Genomic DNA, 16,648 nt, shown 5'->3' on the forward strand with positions numbered 1-16,648 from the left:
CGATGCTCAATGGACTTAAACCGAATATGGACAGACCTATGAGGCTCCATAACAGTGGCCAAAATGCTATGAAAGGATGGTACGAAAGTCAAGATGGTGATGCTCATGTAATGGCTCATCAACTAAGCATAAGAGCACAACTCTCAAACATGATCAAGAAGTGATAAACATGGAAGTGTAACAAAACTATATGTTCTGAAATCAGGTATGAAATGATGCCATGACATGCAACTATCACAAGTATGGCATTCAAGATATATCAAAACACAAGGCTAGTCAAGCCTATTGCACTACAGCTATGCAATACATGAATCATATGGCTAAGACAACCCAAAACAGTCCTAGAGCATGTCAAAATGATGCTAAAACATGCATTGACTAAAGCTAACACATGCTAGAATTAGAAGCATGAAGCATGGAGTATACACGGCCGAAGAGGAAGGTTACACTACACTTACCAAAACCAAGCATGAGATGACTTTACCAACAAAAATTAGAGTTATGGAATGTCAAAATAACACCAAAAATGGGCTAATACCAAGTCAACACATGCTAGAATAACAAGCTCACTTATTAGGCATGCAAGGCTAGCAAAGATGACTTACACTACAAGTGTAAGAAGAAAATGAGGGATGCTCGAACCAACCAAAAATAGAGTTGAATCATGGCACAAGAAGACCAAAAACACACTGAAATGGTAGCCCAAAAGCTTAGGCAATAAGGCGTACACATTGGCTCATACTTAAGGCATAAAGCACCAACCCTTCAAAGCATTGAAAGAGTGAAAGATATGAGGACATGGCAATGAAAAATGCTCTGAAATCACATATCAAATGATGCTAAATCATGCAAATAGCCCAAGCAATGCATGCTAGTGACTTGGAAACTCGAAGTTAGTGAGCTAGAATGCACTATGGCTATACAAAGCAAGGCATACATGACCAAAACAACATAAAACAGAACTTAAACATGGTAAAACATGAGTAAAAGCTTGCTGGAGTTGAGCCAAAAGCATGCTAGAATGATGGTCCAAAGCATGATGCATGTTAGGCTAGTGAATGAGAATACACTACAAGTGCAAGGAGCATGCAAGGGGCTATCAAACCAACCCTTAACAGAGCTATAACATGTTGAAATAATGCCTAAGACATGCTAAGATGGAGCCAAAATATGCTAGAAAGACATGCTACTTTGATGAGCCACAAGTAGGATTACACTACATATACAAGAAGCATGCAAGGGGTGACCAAGACAACCAAAAACAGAGTCATGGCAGGTCTAAAAGGTCACAAAAAAGTGCTCAAACAAAGCTTCAAGAAGATAGAACTACATGCTCTTGTGATGAGCCATCAACACAAGCATACAAGAGAAGAGGAGGGGGGACAGCCCCCACCCATTTGAGGCCTTAAAACCAAGTTTCCACCACTGAAATTCCTTTGTAATTTAGTGGTAGAAAGGCCAAATAAAGGTGATCACAAAGGCTCAAAGTGATGTCTCAAAAGCCTAGCAAATAGGCCATGCAAGGGAGTAGATCACCCCCAACACCAAGGAAGCCTCAAACAAACATCTTAAACACTTAAAATCAGAGCTTTTTGCAGTTTGAAGTTAGGCCTAAATCGGCATGAAAATAAGGCCAACGACTTAAACAAAAACAAAGCTTTAAGGGGTTAGAAACTCACCCTTGTAGAACAACTTCAAAGAAGCAACTCTAGCAACATTTTTGGATCAAAAGCAATCCAAAAACACCGAAACCAGCTTCAAGGTGCCTCAGCAACAAGAGTGTGGTGTTTCACTAGGTGTTTGTGTGCAAAAGTGTGAAGAATAGGCACTTTCAAGCACAAATATGAAGAGGAGGAGCAATATAGAGATAGATGATATATGTATAGCTCCAATACAAAATTCTGACCCTAAGGAAAGAGGGAGGAGGCTCCCTTATATAGAAAAATCATGCAACAAGCTTGTTGAACAAGCTTTAGGCCCCAAGCAATCCCTTTATACACGTGTATGGAGGATGCTTTCTGTGCCCAACAGCTGGCACAACTGGCAAGAAAATATCTGCAAGAAAGCTGCTGACCAGCTGAAGTGGTTGGCAAGCTACTTGCACTGGTCGACCGACCAATGAAAATGGTCTACAAGAATGAAAAATGGTCGGCAAGGGGGAGAGGTGGTCTGCACCAAGAAAGCAATGTGGTGGCCTGGCTGCCGATGGTCCAAAGACCACCAAGACCAGTTGGCCGACCAGAAAACTGGCTGGCAGGTAGGAATAGTGGTTTTCAGGGAGAGAAACTGGTATACAACCCCTATTCCACCCTCCAAGCAAGGAAAACAAGGTTTGTGCCAAAAACAAACCAAAAAAGATGAAGGACAAAAGTCTGCGAGACAAGGCGCGCAGCCAGAAGCGTCGAATACTAGTCTACGAGCACAAAAAGTGGTCTATGAGGGAAAGGTGGTCTACGACCACTTTACAGACCTCTGTTTCATTTTAGGCAAAGGTAACAAGGCATGGTCCGAAAACCAGGCCAAAAGGAGAACGTTAAGCGGTCCCGAGACAAGGCGCGCTACCGAAGGCTCTGAAAATCGACAACTAGTCTACAAAAGGAAAAAGTGGTCTACAGACCTCTCTCTCCCTCCAGGAAAGGTCAACAAGGCTTGGTCCACAAACTGAGCCAAAACACAAAGAATTTAAAGGACCGGAGGCAAGGCACTCAGCCAAAAACTCCAGAAACTCGAAACGAGCACAAACATGCGCGGTCACCGCGTGTTCAAATGATGACGTCTGAGTCTTAAGGTCGGTCAAAAAAGGGGTATCTACAGTTGCCCCTCTTTGATAGAACTCGGAAGTTAAGAAGTGACGGGAGTGAATGTCAAAGACCAGAGACGACCCATTTTTGACAAGGCTGAAGACTTAGACAAACAGGCAAGATAACAAAGAGATGCGCCCGCAGGCAAGGGCAAAATGCAAATGACATGCACAATGCCAAACATAACTTATGATCATGAAAAGAGAGCTATGATGAAGCATTTATGCAAAATAAATACAACATTTCAAGCGAATGTTAAGCAAAGAAATGCTACAGGAAACTCGTACATAAGCAAATAAACATGCACCAAACTACATCTCATGTAGAAAGGGTGTAAGAAAATTATGCAAACAACATGAACATGTGCGATAGATACACAAAGCGAACGTGTGATAGATACCAAAGTGAGCATGTGTGATAGATACACGAAGTGAATGTGTGATAGATACACAAAGCGAACGTGTAATAGATACACAAAGTGAGCATAATGTGATAGATACACAAAGTGAACGTGTGATAGATACATAAAGTGAGGCGAGTGTGATAGATACACAAAGCGAACGTGTGATAGATGCACAAAGTGAGCATAATGTGATAGATACACAAAGCGAACGTGTGATAGATATACAAAATGAGCATAGTGTGATAGATACACAAAGCGAACGTGTGATAGATACACAAAGCGAACTTGTGATAGATACACAAAGTGAAGAGAGTGTGATAGATACACAAAGCGAGCATAGTGTGATAGATACACAAAGTGAACGTGTGATAGATACACAAAGTGAAGAGAGTGTGATAGATACACAAAGCGAACGTGTGATAGATAAACAAAGTGAGCATAGTGTAATAGATACACAAAGTGAGCATAGTGTGATAGATATACAAAGTGAATGTGTGATAGATACACAAAGTGAGCATAGTGTGATAGATACACAAAGCGAATGTGTGATAGACACACAAAGTGAACAAAGTGTGATAGATACACTAAGTGAAAAGAGTGTGATAGATACACTAAATGAACAAAGTGTGATAGATACACTAAGTGAAGAGAGTGTCATAGATACACTATATCAACAAAGTGTGATAGATACACTAAGTGAAGAGAGTGTGATAGATACACTTGTAGATGTGCCCAAACGTCCCAGCTCCGCGCGCAAATGGCATGAAATCCGTTTTGTTTATTAGGCTACTACAGTTAGAACTCAATGTCACGGTTCTGAATCTAATCTCGCAAAGTGCAATGCAAGACCGATAAATCACCAAAGAGTCCAAATCCGGCAGATCATTTTGGAAAATCGATTTTATAAAGAAGTGCCAAACATGGACTGTTTTGCCAGAAACAGAGTCGCCACCTAAATGTTTTATTTTGGAGAAATTTAGGAAACCCTGACTCGTGCCGAAGGCCACGTGTCCATCATCACCAAAGTTGCCTGGGCTCGAGAACTTGGGTACGAGAGGGGAAGGCCATACAGTGAGCACCCCCGCTCGCCCGATCAAAAGATCAACCTTTACTAAGCATGATATGTTGTTTTTGAAAACACATGTGTTCTTATTCCGGTTATTAGCCTAGAATTACTATGTGATGTGCACAGCATACAAGTATAGACTAGATCGCCTAAGTTGGAATAAAACATCTCATGTTTGTTTGAAAATGGTTTGAAGGTGCTACTCGCAAGTAGGCTAAGACGAGGATTTGCCACCCTCAAGTGGGCTTAGAAAACATGATTTTGCCACTCTCAAGTGGGCTTTAAAACTCGCATTTCGATGAATTGTTCCAATTCAAGCAATCCAACCTTCATCCACCGGCATTCATGCAGTTGAACATTTAAGCAGTTAGCCTCATGGCAAGCATGTTATCATGGCAACACTTACACACATGCAAGATGCTAAAGCGTAAAAGCTTACCTAGTATACCGAGCCAAAATAATAGCTAGTTAGTAATCAATGGATGATCCTAGCTATGTCAACAATGTCTAATGCAACACATGCAAAATGCAACTAAGATAGGCTCGGCTATTCTAAGATGGCATATGATATGCAACTTGATAATCATGTATTCAAATTGGAATTGAAATACAATGCGGTTAGTATGATGCATCGAGCCCGGTGCATACAATACGAATGAATGTATGCAGACATACAAGCATAAGGATGCTAATCAAAACATGACTTAGAACAAACCATCGTAAGCGGTTAAGTAAAAAGGAGAAAGACGTAGGATTGGAAGACATTCACACACTCACGCACACTTATTACAAAATTCTCCCTCTTGACGGAGGGTCTGAATGAATAACACAAGCTAGCTACGTTAAGCTATTCTAACTAATCTAATAATCTAATTAAACTAATTATTACATAATCAAATTGAATAACTAGTTAATCACTAAGCTAATTATTACAACAATGAATTAAATTAGCTAACACATTAACTAATTAATTACAAATTAACTAACTATACAAAGCAGTTAAAACGGCCTCAAGAAGAGGGGCATATGCATGCTCGGTCGGTTTTGCTCGGAAATCCGTTGCCATGCCTCATGTTGCCTCTATTTGCACTGTTTTAGACTTCTGAAAACTGTACAAATCTCCAAAATACTTCTGATTCACCCCATGGACATGCTGAGAGGTCATCAGCCAAAAGGTAAGGCCATCGGCCAGTGGATAAGGGTCATCGACCACTTTTGAGTCCATCGGCCAAATACTGTTAGCCGATCGGCCATCTGTTCTCGCAAACTGCTCATTTTGCTGCAGCAGAGTACAAACAGAGGCATGGCAATACATTTGCAAGAAAATGCTGTGCAACTACACCCCTTATCATGTTCAAAGCTCAAAGGACTCGACCCTCGAGCCATCAATCACGCATTTTAATGCATGATGGCCAAAGAGGCCGAGTCGCACAATTCAATGTGAATGAAATGCACAAAAACACATAAGGGACCTTAACCTCTATCATGTTTGATCAAGAGGCAAGGCATGCACGCACAATGCAATGCAACAAGCATGCAAACAAAGCTAATGTAACAAGCATGCAAAATGCCATGCAACCTAAACATGCAAACATGCAATGTACCAAACATGCAAACAAAGCTAATGTAACAAGCATGCAATAACAACAAAATGGAACAAGCATGCAACAACATGCAAAGACAAGCATGCAACAACATGCAAAGATGGACTTAAACCGAAATGGACAGACCTCAATCATGCCCAAATCAGTGGCCAAAATGATGAATTGGTGACATGAAATGCAAGACAAGCATGCATGCCAATTGGCCCAAGAATTTAAGGCATAAAGAGGACAACTCTCAAGAGCACTTAAAGAGTGAAAAACATGCAAGTGTGACAACACTATAGGCCCTAAAATCATGCATGGAATGGTGCCAAACCACTCCAACATGACAAGCATAGCATACAAGAAAGCTCAAAGCTTGAAACTAGCAAATGGACTTAAACCATGGCCATGGAAAGCAAGCCTCAAAGGGCCAGGGGCAACCAAAATAGTCCCAAGGCAGGTCAAGATAAGACCAAAAACATGCTTGAACCTAGCCAACACAAGCTAGAATAAAAGACCAAAAGCATGAAGCATGTAAGGCTACAAAGGGGTATTACAATACACCTATTAAAACCAAACATGACATGACTTGACCAATAAAAATTAGAGTTATGGAATGTCAAAATAAGCCCAAAAACCCACTGAGATGGCATCCCAAAGGCTTAAGCATAGAGGCATGCACAATGACCCATTCTTGAGGCATAAAGAGCCAAACTTACAAAGCATCAAATATGTGAAATATGCAAGTGTATGACCACATTACATGGACTTAAATCACATATGAAATGATGCCAAATCATGAAAATGGTCCAATTAATGCATGCTAGTGACTTGGACACTCAAAACTAACAAGCTAGATTGAACCATGGCTATACAAAACAATGCATGCATGACTAAAACAACATCAAACAGAGCTCAAGCATGGTAAAACATGAGGGAAAGCTTCTTTGAGTTGAGCCAAAACATGCAAGAATGGTGGTCCAAACAAATGATGCATATTATGCTAGCATGCAAGATTGCTCTACAAGTATGTGAAGCATGCAAGATGCTATCAAACCAACTTAAAAAAGAGTTGAAGCATGCTAAAATAACACCAAAAAGTTGCTAAAATGGAACCAAAACATGCAAAGCAAACATGCTACTATTATGAGCCATTCATATTAGCATACAAGACAAAAGGAGAAGGGATGACCCTCTCCTATTTGGGACCTCAAAACCACCTTTCCACCACTGAAAATCCTCTGGATTTCAGTGGTGAGAAGGCCAAAATAAGGTGGTCCCAATGGCTTAAAAGGATGGTTCAAAACAAGGCCAAACAAGGCCTAAGAGGGGGTAGACTACCCCCAACACAAAAGTGACCTTAAACAAACATCACAAGCATGAAAAATCAAAACTTTTTTTAGTTTAGAGCTAAGCTTAACACAATATGCAAGTAGGTCTAAAAGCTTAAGCCAAAACAGGGAATTAAAAGGTTAGTTTCTCACCTTTGAAGAACACCTTCAAGAACACAACTCCAGCAGCTTTTCTGAGCTTAAACGAACCCAAAAACACTAAAACCAACTCCTTAGTATCTCAGCAACAAAATGATGGTGTTCTAGTAGGTGTTTTTGTGCAATAGTGTGAAGATTTTACACTTTTGGGCACAAACAAGAGCAAATGGAGAGAGAGAGAAAGACGTAAAATATATATATAGAGAGAGATATATAGAACTTGTATCTCAAGATTTCAGAACCTCTGGAAAGGGAGAGGGGTCTCCCTTCTTATAGAAAATCAATTCTCAAGCTTGTTGAACAAGCTTGAGTCTTGATTCAAATCCCTCTATGCACGTATATGGAGGATGAAAATTGTGCTCACCAGGTATCACAGCTGGCACAACATATCTGCAAAAAGCAAATGAAAAGGTCTCGGCCAGAAAATATGGCCGATCGACCAAAAAGAGTGTCGATCGACCAAAAGGAGTATCGATCGGCCAACACTTATGGCCGATGGCAAGAAAACAGGGCGATGGGTTGCAGGGATGGCCAACAAGCCACCCTCTTCCCTCAGAAGCAAAAACACAAGTCCTTGGTCCACAACCAAGAACAAAACAGACAAGTTGAGAGATCCTAAGGCAAGGCGCGTAGCCGAGACCATCGGGAACTCAAAACGAACATGATCATGATGATCATCGAGTGTTCAAACAATGACGTCCAAGTCTTGAGGACGATCAAAAATGGGGTGTCTATAACACTAAATGAACAAAGTGTGATAGATAGACTAAGTGAAGAGAGTGTGATAGATACACTAAATGAACAAAGTGTGATAGATACACTAAGTGAAGAGAGTGTGATAGATACACTAAATGAACAAAGTGTGATAGATACACTATATGAACAAAGTGTGATAGATACACTAAGTGAAGAGCACATCCAATATCGCCTGGTTGCGCCAGCTTCAAATGAATCGTACATACAATATCGTGCATGTTTGAGAAAGAAACTTGATAGGTACAATGCAATACAATGCATGATGTTTAAGAAATGCAATAAACAAACAAAGCAACGCTTTGGAAAGCACCTCATGGGGTGAGTGGCGATGAACTGCTCTACTCTGACAGGGATCTCCCCTTGTGTTCCTTGAACTCTTACCTTGCGTTCTTCGAACTCTTTCCTTCCACTCACAGTATAAACGTTCAGATATGGTGACAAGGATTCTTCACCTAGGACACTTTGGATGCCACTTTCTTCCTGATCATATTCACAACTTTCCCTATTCTCCAACGGGGTGACAGACTAGATTGGTTCAGTATCCAGAATTGAGGTGCATACATGCTATCTCAACCTATGGGGCTTCCATACAGATTTCAAGCTGGGGATACACCCCTGGGTATTTAAACTAGACTTTAGTCTCAGAAATCCCGAACCTTTGTGTCCTAGGCATCAGCCATTCGAACTCTAGTTTCCACCGTCGCAGTTGGTCTCCTAGGAACTCATTGCGAACACAGCCAAGATGCCTCTGGCAGGGAATGGTACTCAGGGAGAGCACTTCTGATCACCATTCTGGCATTGAAACAGACTTGATCTTGAGCTTGAGGTAGAGGCACACTCATACTTCGGAGCATTGACAAGACCTGAGGAGGTACATTTGGAATGCAACCACGGAACTTACTGAAGTTAAAACAAACTCAGATGCTCCAACATTTTCCCTCTTTTATTTTGCTTTGCAGTCCGGAACCTATATAGCTTCAGATAGGTTTTGGTTTTACTGTTCTCATATGACTTGGGTTGAACCCTGCAGTTTTATGAAAGAACAAATCCTATTTTGTACAAATGTGGAGAACGGCACGGCACTCTGAACACAAAACGATTTATTTTTGAAATTGAAATTGAGAAATGAGTTCTTAACCGGGTATTGAGCCTACGACTGACCACAGCCAAAACGACTCAACAACGAAAAACAAAGGTAAAATAATCTAAACACATCTATTGACACTCGAAACGATTCAAAACAAGAATCGAGACGAACAAAAACAACAAACACAAGACTCAAAAGTGTATAGGGAGCCTATTTCTCCGGGTATTGTTTCACACCCTTTCTCACTTGTGATTCTCACATCACTTGGCACTCGATCTCTTTTTCTCAGGAAAAGCCCTTTTCTCACTTTTTCTCTCAGCACACATCTCTATATTCTTTAATCTCTCTGCTTTTTTATCCCTCCCCTGGGTGGTTGATGGATAAACAGGAAGTTGCGGGCTTTTGCCCCTAACATTCTGCTAGATTCTTCTTATTCTGCTCACATCAGTGAACTTTCCCACAGAGGGGTTGCGCTACAACTGGGTGTGTAACAAGTCTGCAGTTGACATCGATTGATGATGCCCTTGGCCAGTTCGGATGTAACCAGGCCTTTTTGGATAAGGGAGGGGAATATCCTGCTCCATTTCCAGTTCGTGCTTCGCACTTGACTTGATATCTCGCTGTTTGGATGATGAGAGAGCTTTCAGCCCTTTGTTGTTAGCTTCAGTTGTGCCCTTTTCTGGCAGGTAGAGTGCCTTTTTTGGAAAGTATGTTGACAATGGGGAAAAGACAGAACACCTGACTCAACTGTGCCCCTAGTTCATCATTTTGACCATTTTTTTGTTTTGGCTTTCTACTAAAATAATTTTGACCAATATGTGAGTTAGATAAACATACTTGTTCAACTTTTTGATTTGAAATCATGCAAGTCAGGCTATGAGCACCGAAAATTTTCCTTTTTTGGGTCCAAGATATGGTCCAGTTTTGGAAAAATGGAATAATTTTCGAAAAAATTAGTCAACTTCATTAAAAATTCTCAAAACTTGTTTTTGCAAATGGCCACTGCTCGACCAACATAGAATTTACTCTTGAGATGCACAACGTCAGATCCAAAACAATGGAAAATTGCCCCTTGTCTAAATGACACTACATTGCAACGAAAAGTTGCCCCTTATCTGAGTGACACCACAGCGCACTGTAATCAGTCCTTAAAGTGACGATCACAACCGAACTCTCGGATACAGAGAAGACAAAGATGATCAGAACCATTACATGGGCACAGTCAATTTGGAAGTGTTTATGGCTAGACTTCAGAATGAAGTTGCCTACGTATCCCAAACATGGGAATCAAGCCTGACATAGTTCTAGGTTAAGGTACCCTCGGGTATTAACCTCTCCTTTTATGCTCTAACTTTTGCCAAGGCTGCCCTTTCTGGGTTTTCAACCTTGCGAGCTTTGTTTTTCTTTTCATTTCATTTCTTTTCATTCTTCTTTTTTTTATCTTTTCTTCTTTTTCTTTTTCATTTTCTTCATTTTCCAATCCTTTCTTTTCTTTTTCTTGCTCTAACTTTTGCGTGGGTCTCCCTTTGGATTTTCGGCCCAGCGAGCCTCTCAAGGGTAAAAGTGTAGCTTTTTCCATGTCGAATGGTTTTGAGATGTGGAAGCAATCTGAATCCAGGAGAATGGCTGTTGTTCGCGGATGATGCAGAAGTCCATCCAATGGGGGCTGAATTTGCCCCTAGTGTTGTGGATAGGAACTTGGTTGTCCTTCAGCAATACTTTCTTCTTTCCTCCCTTCTGGGATTTAGCATTCTTGCTGATCTTCACTAGCTTGAGAAATGTCCCAATTTTTTACTCTTCGAGCGCATCTAACATTTTTGCCCCTAGTTCGACGGGTGCTTCTGATCTAGCTTTGCAAGCTTCCTTTGATAACATCTGATCTATTTGCCCCTAGTTCAAGGGTTACTTCTAATCTGGCCATGCAAGCCTTACATTGTGGTTGACCGTTGAACATTTTGAATCCAAGTTCAAGGTCTGAAAGCTAAAAGAGGTCGAGTCTCGAGGCTAAGAGCGATCCTATGCTGCACAATCTCAAAAGCGATTCCACACAGGTCTTCGCAGGACTACGCAAAACATTTTTTGAAATCTTTTAAGAAAGCGACTAGTCGCCCGTGAAGACAGTGTAGAACCAATCTGGATCAAGCCAAGATCCTTCTCAGTGCTCACATTAACAAATATGATTTCATTCATTAAGGGCTTAGCACACCTCTCTTTCTCTCAATTTGATCAAATTTTACAAATCTCGAGGAATTCCTTCCTCTTCGTTTTCATCACAATGTTTAAAAAGTTTTGAAAAACTTAGGTCAATGCAATGATTTCAAGGCACAAAAAAGTAAGTGAAAAGCACTGTCGTTTCATTCAAAATCTCTGGCACAATTGGGTCTCCAGAGCCATCGAAGCGGTCGATATGTGGTATCTTGAACCGGTCCGGCAACGTCAGCGCTGAGTCTATGTATCCATCCTCTATGTCCGGAATGGAATTAACGCCTTGAGCTCTTTTGAACAGCTTTTCTAGCTTACTCACTTTTAGCACTGTTGGATCCACCTCAGATTCAGACGGTATGTCCATTGGATTAGCTGGTGCTTTGGACAGCTGGGGTAGGATTGGGGGTGGAACTAGCCCCGTTGGGACGTCCGTATTTTCCAGGACATTTGCAGTCTCCCCGGGTGTTAAAACCCTAGGTGGGAGTGGGGGCGGATGCGAAGCAAATGCTTCGGCTTGTTGTGGTGGATGCTACTGCTGAAGCCTGGCAATCAACTCTGTCGGTTGAGCTACCACTTCTGCCTGACGTGCAGTAACCTCTGCTTGGCAGGCAGCATCCCGTTGCATAGCTTGCATAGTCTCTTGGAGCTAACGCATCATGTCCTCCATATTAACTGAAAATCGCGGATCTGACTGAACAGGTGTGTATCCCCTTTCTGAGGTGGAAGCAGATATCTCAACCCAACTGCGCATAGGTGAGGTGGATAATGACCGCTGAGCTAGTGACTGTTGAACTGGTGATCTGTGCCTGACTGGCCCTTCTTTGCCTTTCCACTAGTGAAGGAAACACTGGTTGCCCTTGAATTAAATCTCTAACCTGACAAAGTTTCTCAACACAAGTCCGATGTACTCGGGGGATATTGGAGCCTTCTGAAGCTATGGTTCCAAGACTACCTTGAAAAAGAGAAAATAGACAGCATCTCAGCCTGATTTCACCAGAACAGATATGAGTAAAGCTAAATGACTGTGCCCCCTACAAAATTCTTCCCAAAATTCTGCCAGTAAACTGATACCCTCAGGTAACACTGATTCCTCCAAAATACTGATGCCCTCAGGCCTGATACCCAGACTTGCAAACTGATACATACAACCTGTAGAGACACACTCTGACAGCACGTATCAAGAAAGTAAGAGCCAAAACACCCCTATGGAGGGGTAGGTTTTCCCTATCCTATTTTTTCAGGACCTAGGGTTTCACTACGTACGCACTGGTTTCAAACAACCTACAATCGGGTAAGCAACCTATCCTAGTATGGAATAGTCACTATGGATTCCAATATGCACTAGGTCGAATGGTCAAAAAGGGTGCCTCGGTAACAACCGAGATTTATGTTCCCATTGTGGCAGAGCCTGCAACCGGTCAGCCTTATGGCACACTTTTCTAAGCAAGCCTCCGGCAAACCGTTCAGGAATAGCAGACAGTAAACAAGGTGTCCTAGGCACACCTATGCACATGTAATGCAAAGAAACACATAAGTGTAGACAAAACAACATATCATGAGTTCGAGTCAAGTTCTCCAAATCCCCAGTAGAGTCGCCAGAAACTATAGACCCCCCGAACTCGCTCTGCGCGCCCCTCTTTCGGAGAGGGCGCGAATTGTGTTCTAGCTACTACAGTTCGGACTCTTGTCACGGTTCTGAATCTAGTCTCACAAAGTAAAATGTAGGACTGATAAATCACCAAAGAGTCAAAATCCGGCAAATCGTTCTGAAAAATTGATTTTAATCAAAAAGCACCAAACATGGACTGCTTTGCCAGATTTCAGAGTCGCCACCTAAATATTTTATTTTTGAAAAATTTAGGAAATCCTGGCTCGTGCCTAAGGCCACGTGTCCATCATCACCAAAGTTGCCTCGGCTCAGGAACTTGGGTACCAGAGGGGAAGGTCCTGAAATGAGCACCCCCGCTCGCCCGATCAAAGGCTCGGCCTCTAGTAAACATGATATGTTATTTTGAAAACACATGTGTTCTTATTTCGGTTATTTAGCTAACCTTACTACGTGATGTGCACAACATACAACTGTAGAATCAATCACACGGATTGGAACAAAACAACTCGTGTTTGTTTTTTAAAGTGGTTTGAAAATGCTACTCGCAAGTAGGGTAAGTCGCGGATTTGCCACCCTCAAGTGGGCGTAGAAGAACATGATTTTGCCACTCCGCAAAGTGGGCTTAAAACTCACAATCATCGAGTTGTTTCGATTCAGGCAATCGAGCCTTCACCCACAGGCATTCATGCAATTAACCACTTAAGCAGTTAGTCTCATGGCAAGCATGCTATACATGGCAACATACACATCTCATGAAGTATTCTAAAGCGTAAAAGCCTACCTAGTACTCCGAGCCAAAACAAAAACTAGTTAGTAATCAATGCATGATCCTAGCTATGTTAACAATGCCTAATGCAAGACATGCAAAAATGCAGCTACAATAGGCTTGGCTATTCTAAGATGTCATGTGAATGCAATTTAGATAACATGTATTCAAATTGGTATTGAAATACAATGCAGTTTGTATGATGCACCGAGCCCGGTGCATGCAAGACGAATGAATGAATGCACGCATGCAAGGATAAGGATGCTAATTGAAATATGCCCTAAAACTAACCACTGAAAGCAGATAAGTAAAAGGGAGAAAGAAATGGGGGTTGGAAGACATGCATTATACACACGCAAACTTATGACAACATTTGCCCTCTAGAAGGAGGGTCCGAATAATAAGCTAAGTAGCTAATCTAAGCTAATTAAACTAATTATTACAAAACGAAGCTAATTAACTAACAAATTAACTAATTAGTTTTTACAACACAAATGAATAGCTAAGTACATTAACTACTTAAGTACAAAACCAAAGCATTAGCTAGCTAAGCCAAGCAGCTAAGTAAAGCATTAAAGAGATGTCCTCAGGGCGAGAAGTGCATGCATGCTCGGTCGCCTCGTTTGGAAATCCATTACGATGCCCCAACTTGCTTCTGTTTGCATTTCTTTTCAGAACACTGCACAAACCTCCAGATAGCTTCTACTCCATTATGGGAACTTCCAGGAAGGCTGCCGACCACTTTTTGGTGGTGTAGACCACCTGTAAACCACCCAAGTATGCTGCAGACCATAAAAAGTGGTCGGCCAGCTACTTTTTCTGGTCTACCAACTAGAAAATTCTACATAACTCCATTTTGCTGCAACAGAGAACAAGAAAGGGCACAGCAGTGTATTTGTAGGATATGTGTGCACAACCACCCTCCCTATCATTTCTTAAGCTCAAGGGAGTGCGGTTCTCGACTCTCGGGCCACCAACCGAGCAACACAATGCACGATGGCCGAGAAGCCAAGTTTGCACAATTCAATGTCAATGAATGCGCAAATAACACATAAGGGCCTTAACCTCTATCATGCATGATCAAGAGGGTCGGCGACCGAGAAATGAGGCATGTTTCATCACTTCAAGTATGAAACGTCCCTCATTTCTCGTGTTTGGATTAACGTTCAATCGAAACACAATGCAACACACATAATATAATGCATGCACAAGATTCTATCATATGGACAATGCATTTATGGGATGTTTAAAAGCTAATGCATCAAGGCTAGTAAAACATGTTACACACGAGGCATGCAATACGATGCTCAATGGACTTAAGCCGAATATGGACAGAGCTATGAGGCTCCATAACAGTGGCCAAAATGCTATGAAAGGATGGTATGAAAGTCAAGATGGTGATGCTCATGCAATGGCTCATCAACTAAGCATAAGAGCACAACTCTCAAACATGATTAAGAAGTGATAAACATGGAAGTGTGACAACACTATATGTTCTGAAATCAGGTATGAAATGATGCCATGACATGCAACTATCACAAGTATGGCATTCAAGATACATCAAAACACAAGGCTAGTCAAGTCTATTGCACTACAACTATGCAATACATGAATCATATGGCCAAGACAACCCAAAACAGTCATAGAGGATGTCAAAATGATGCTAAAACATACATTGACTAAAGCTAACACATGCTAGAATTAGAGGCATGAAGCATGGAGTATACAAGGCCAAAGAGGAAGGTTACACTACACCTACCAAAACCAAAGTTGAGATGACTTTACCAACAAAAATCGGAGTTATGGCATGTCAAAATAGCACAAAAAATGGGCTAATACCAAGTGAACACATGCTAGAATAACAAGCTCACTTATTAGGCATGCAAGGCTAGCAATGAAGACTTACACTACAAGTGTAAGAAACAAATGAGGGATGCTCTAACCAACCAAAAATTGAGTTGTATCATGACAAAATAAGACCAAAAACACACTGAAATTGTAGCCCAAAAGCTTAGGCAAGAAGGCATACACATTGGCTCATACTTAAGGCATAAAGTACCAACCCTTCAAAAGCATTGAAAGAGTGAAAGATGAGAGGACATGGCAATGAAACATGCTCGATAATCACATATCAAATGATGCTAAATCATGCAAATAGCCCAAGCAATGCATGCTAGTGACTTGTAAACTCGAAGCTAGTGAGCTAGAATGCACTATGGCTATACAAAGCAAGGCACACATGACCAAAACAACATAAAACAGAGGTTAAACATGGTAAAACATGAGTAAAAGCTTGCTGGAGTTGAGCCAAAAGCATGCTAAAATGATGGTCCAAAGCATGATGCATGTTAGGCTAGTGAATAGGAATGCACTGCAAGTGCAAGGAGCATGCAAGGGACTATCAAACTAACCCTTAACAGAGCTATAACATGCTGAAATATTACTTAAGACATGCTAAGATGGAGCCAAAACATGCTAGAAAGACATACTACTTTGATGAGCCACAAGTAGGATTACACTACACTTACAAGAAGCATGTGAGGGGTGACCAAGACAACCAAAAACAGAGTCATGGAAGGTCTAAAAGGTCACAAAAAAGTGCTCGAACAAACCTTCAAGATGATAGAACTACATGCTCTTGTGATGAGCCATCAACACAAGCACACAAGAGAAGAGGAGGGGGACAACCCCCACCCATTTGAGGCCTCAAAACCAAGTTTCCACCATTGAAATTTCTCTAGAATTCAGTGGTAGAAAGGCCAAATAAAGTTGATCACAAAGGCTCAAAGTGATGGCTCAAAAGCCTAGCAAATAGGGCATACAAGGGAGTAGATCACCCCAACACCAAGGAAGCCTCAAAGAAAATCTTAAACACTTAA

Source organism: Camellia sinensis, chromosome 7 (assembly GCF_055761805.1).
Source record: "Camellia sinensis isolate YWXY chromosome 7, ASM5576180v1, whole genome shotgun sequence".
In the NCBI taxonomy this organism is placed as follows: domain Eukaryota; kingdom Viridiplantae; phylum Streptophyta; class Magnoliopsida; order Ericales; family Theaceae; genus Camellia; species Camellia sinensis.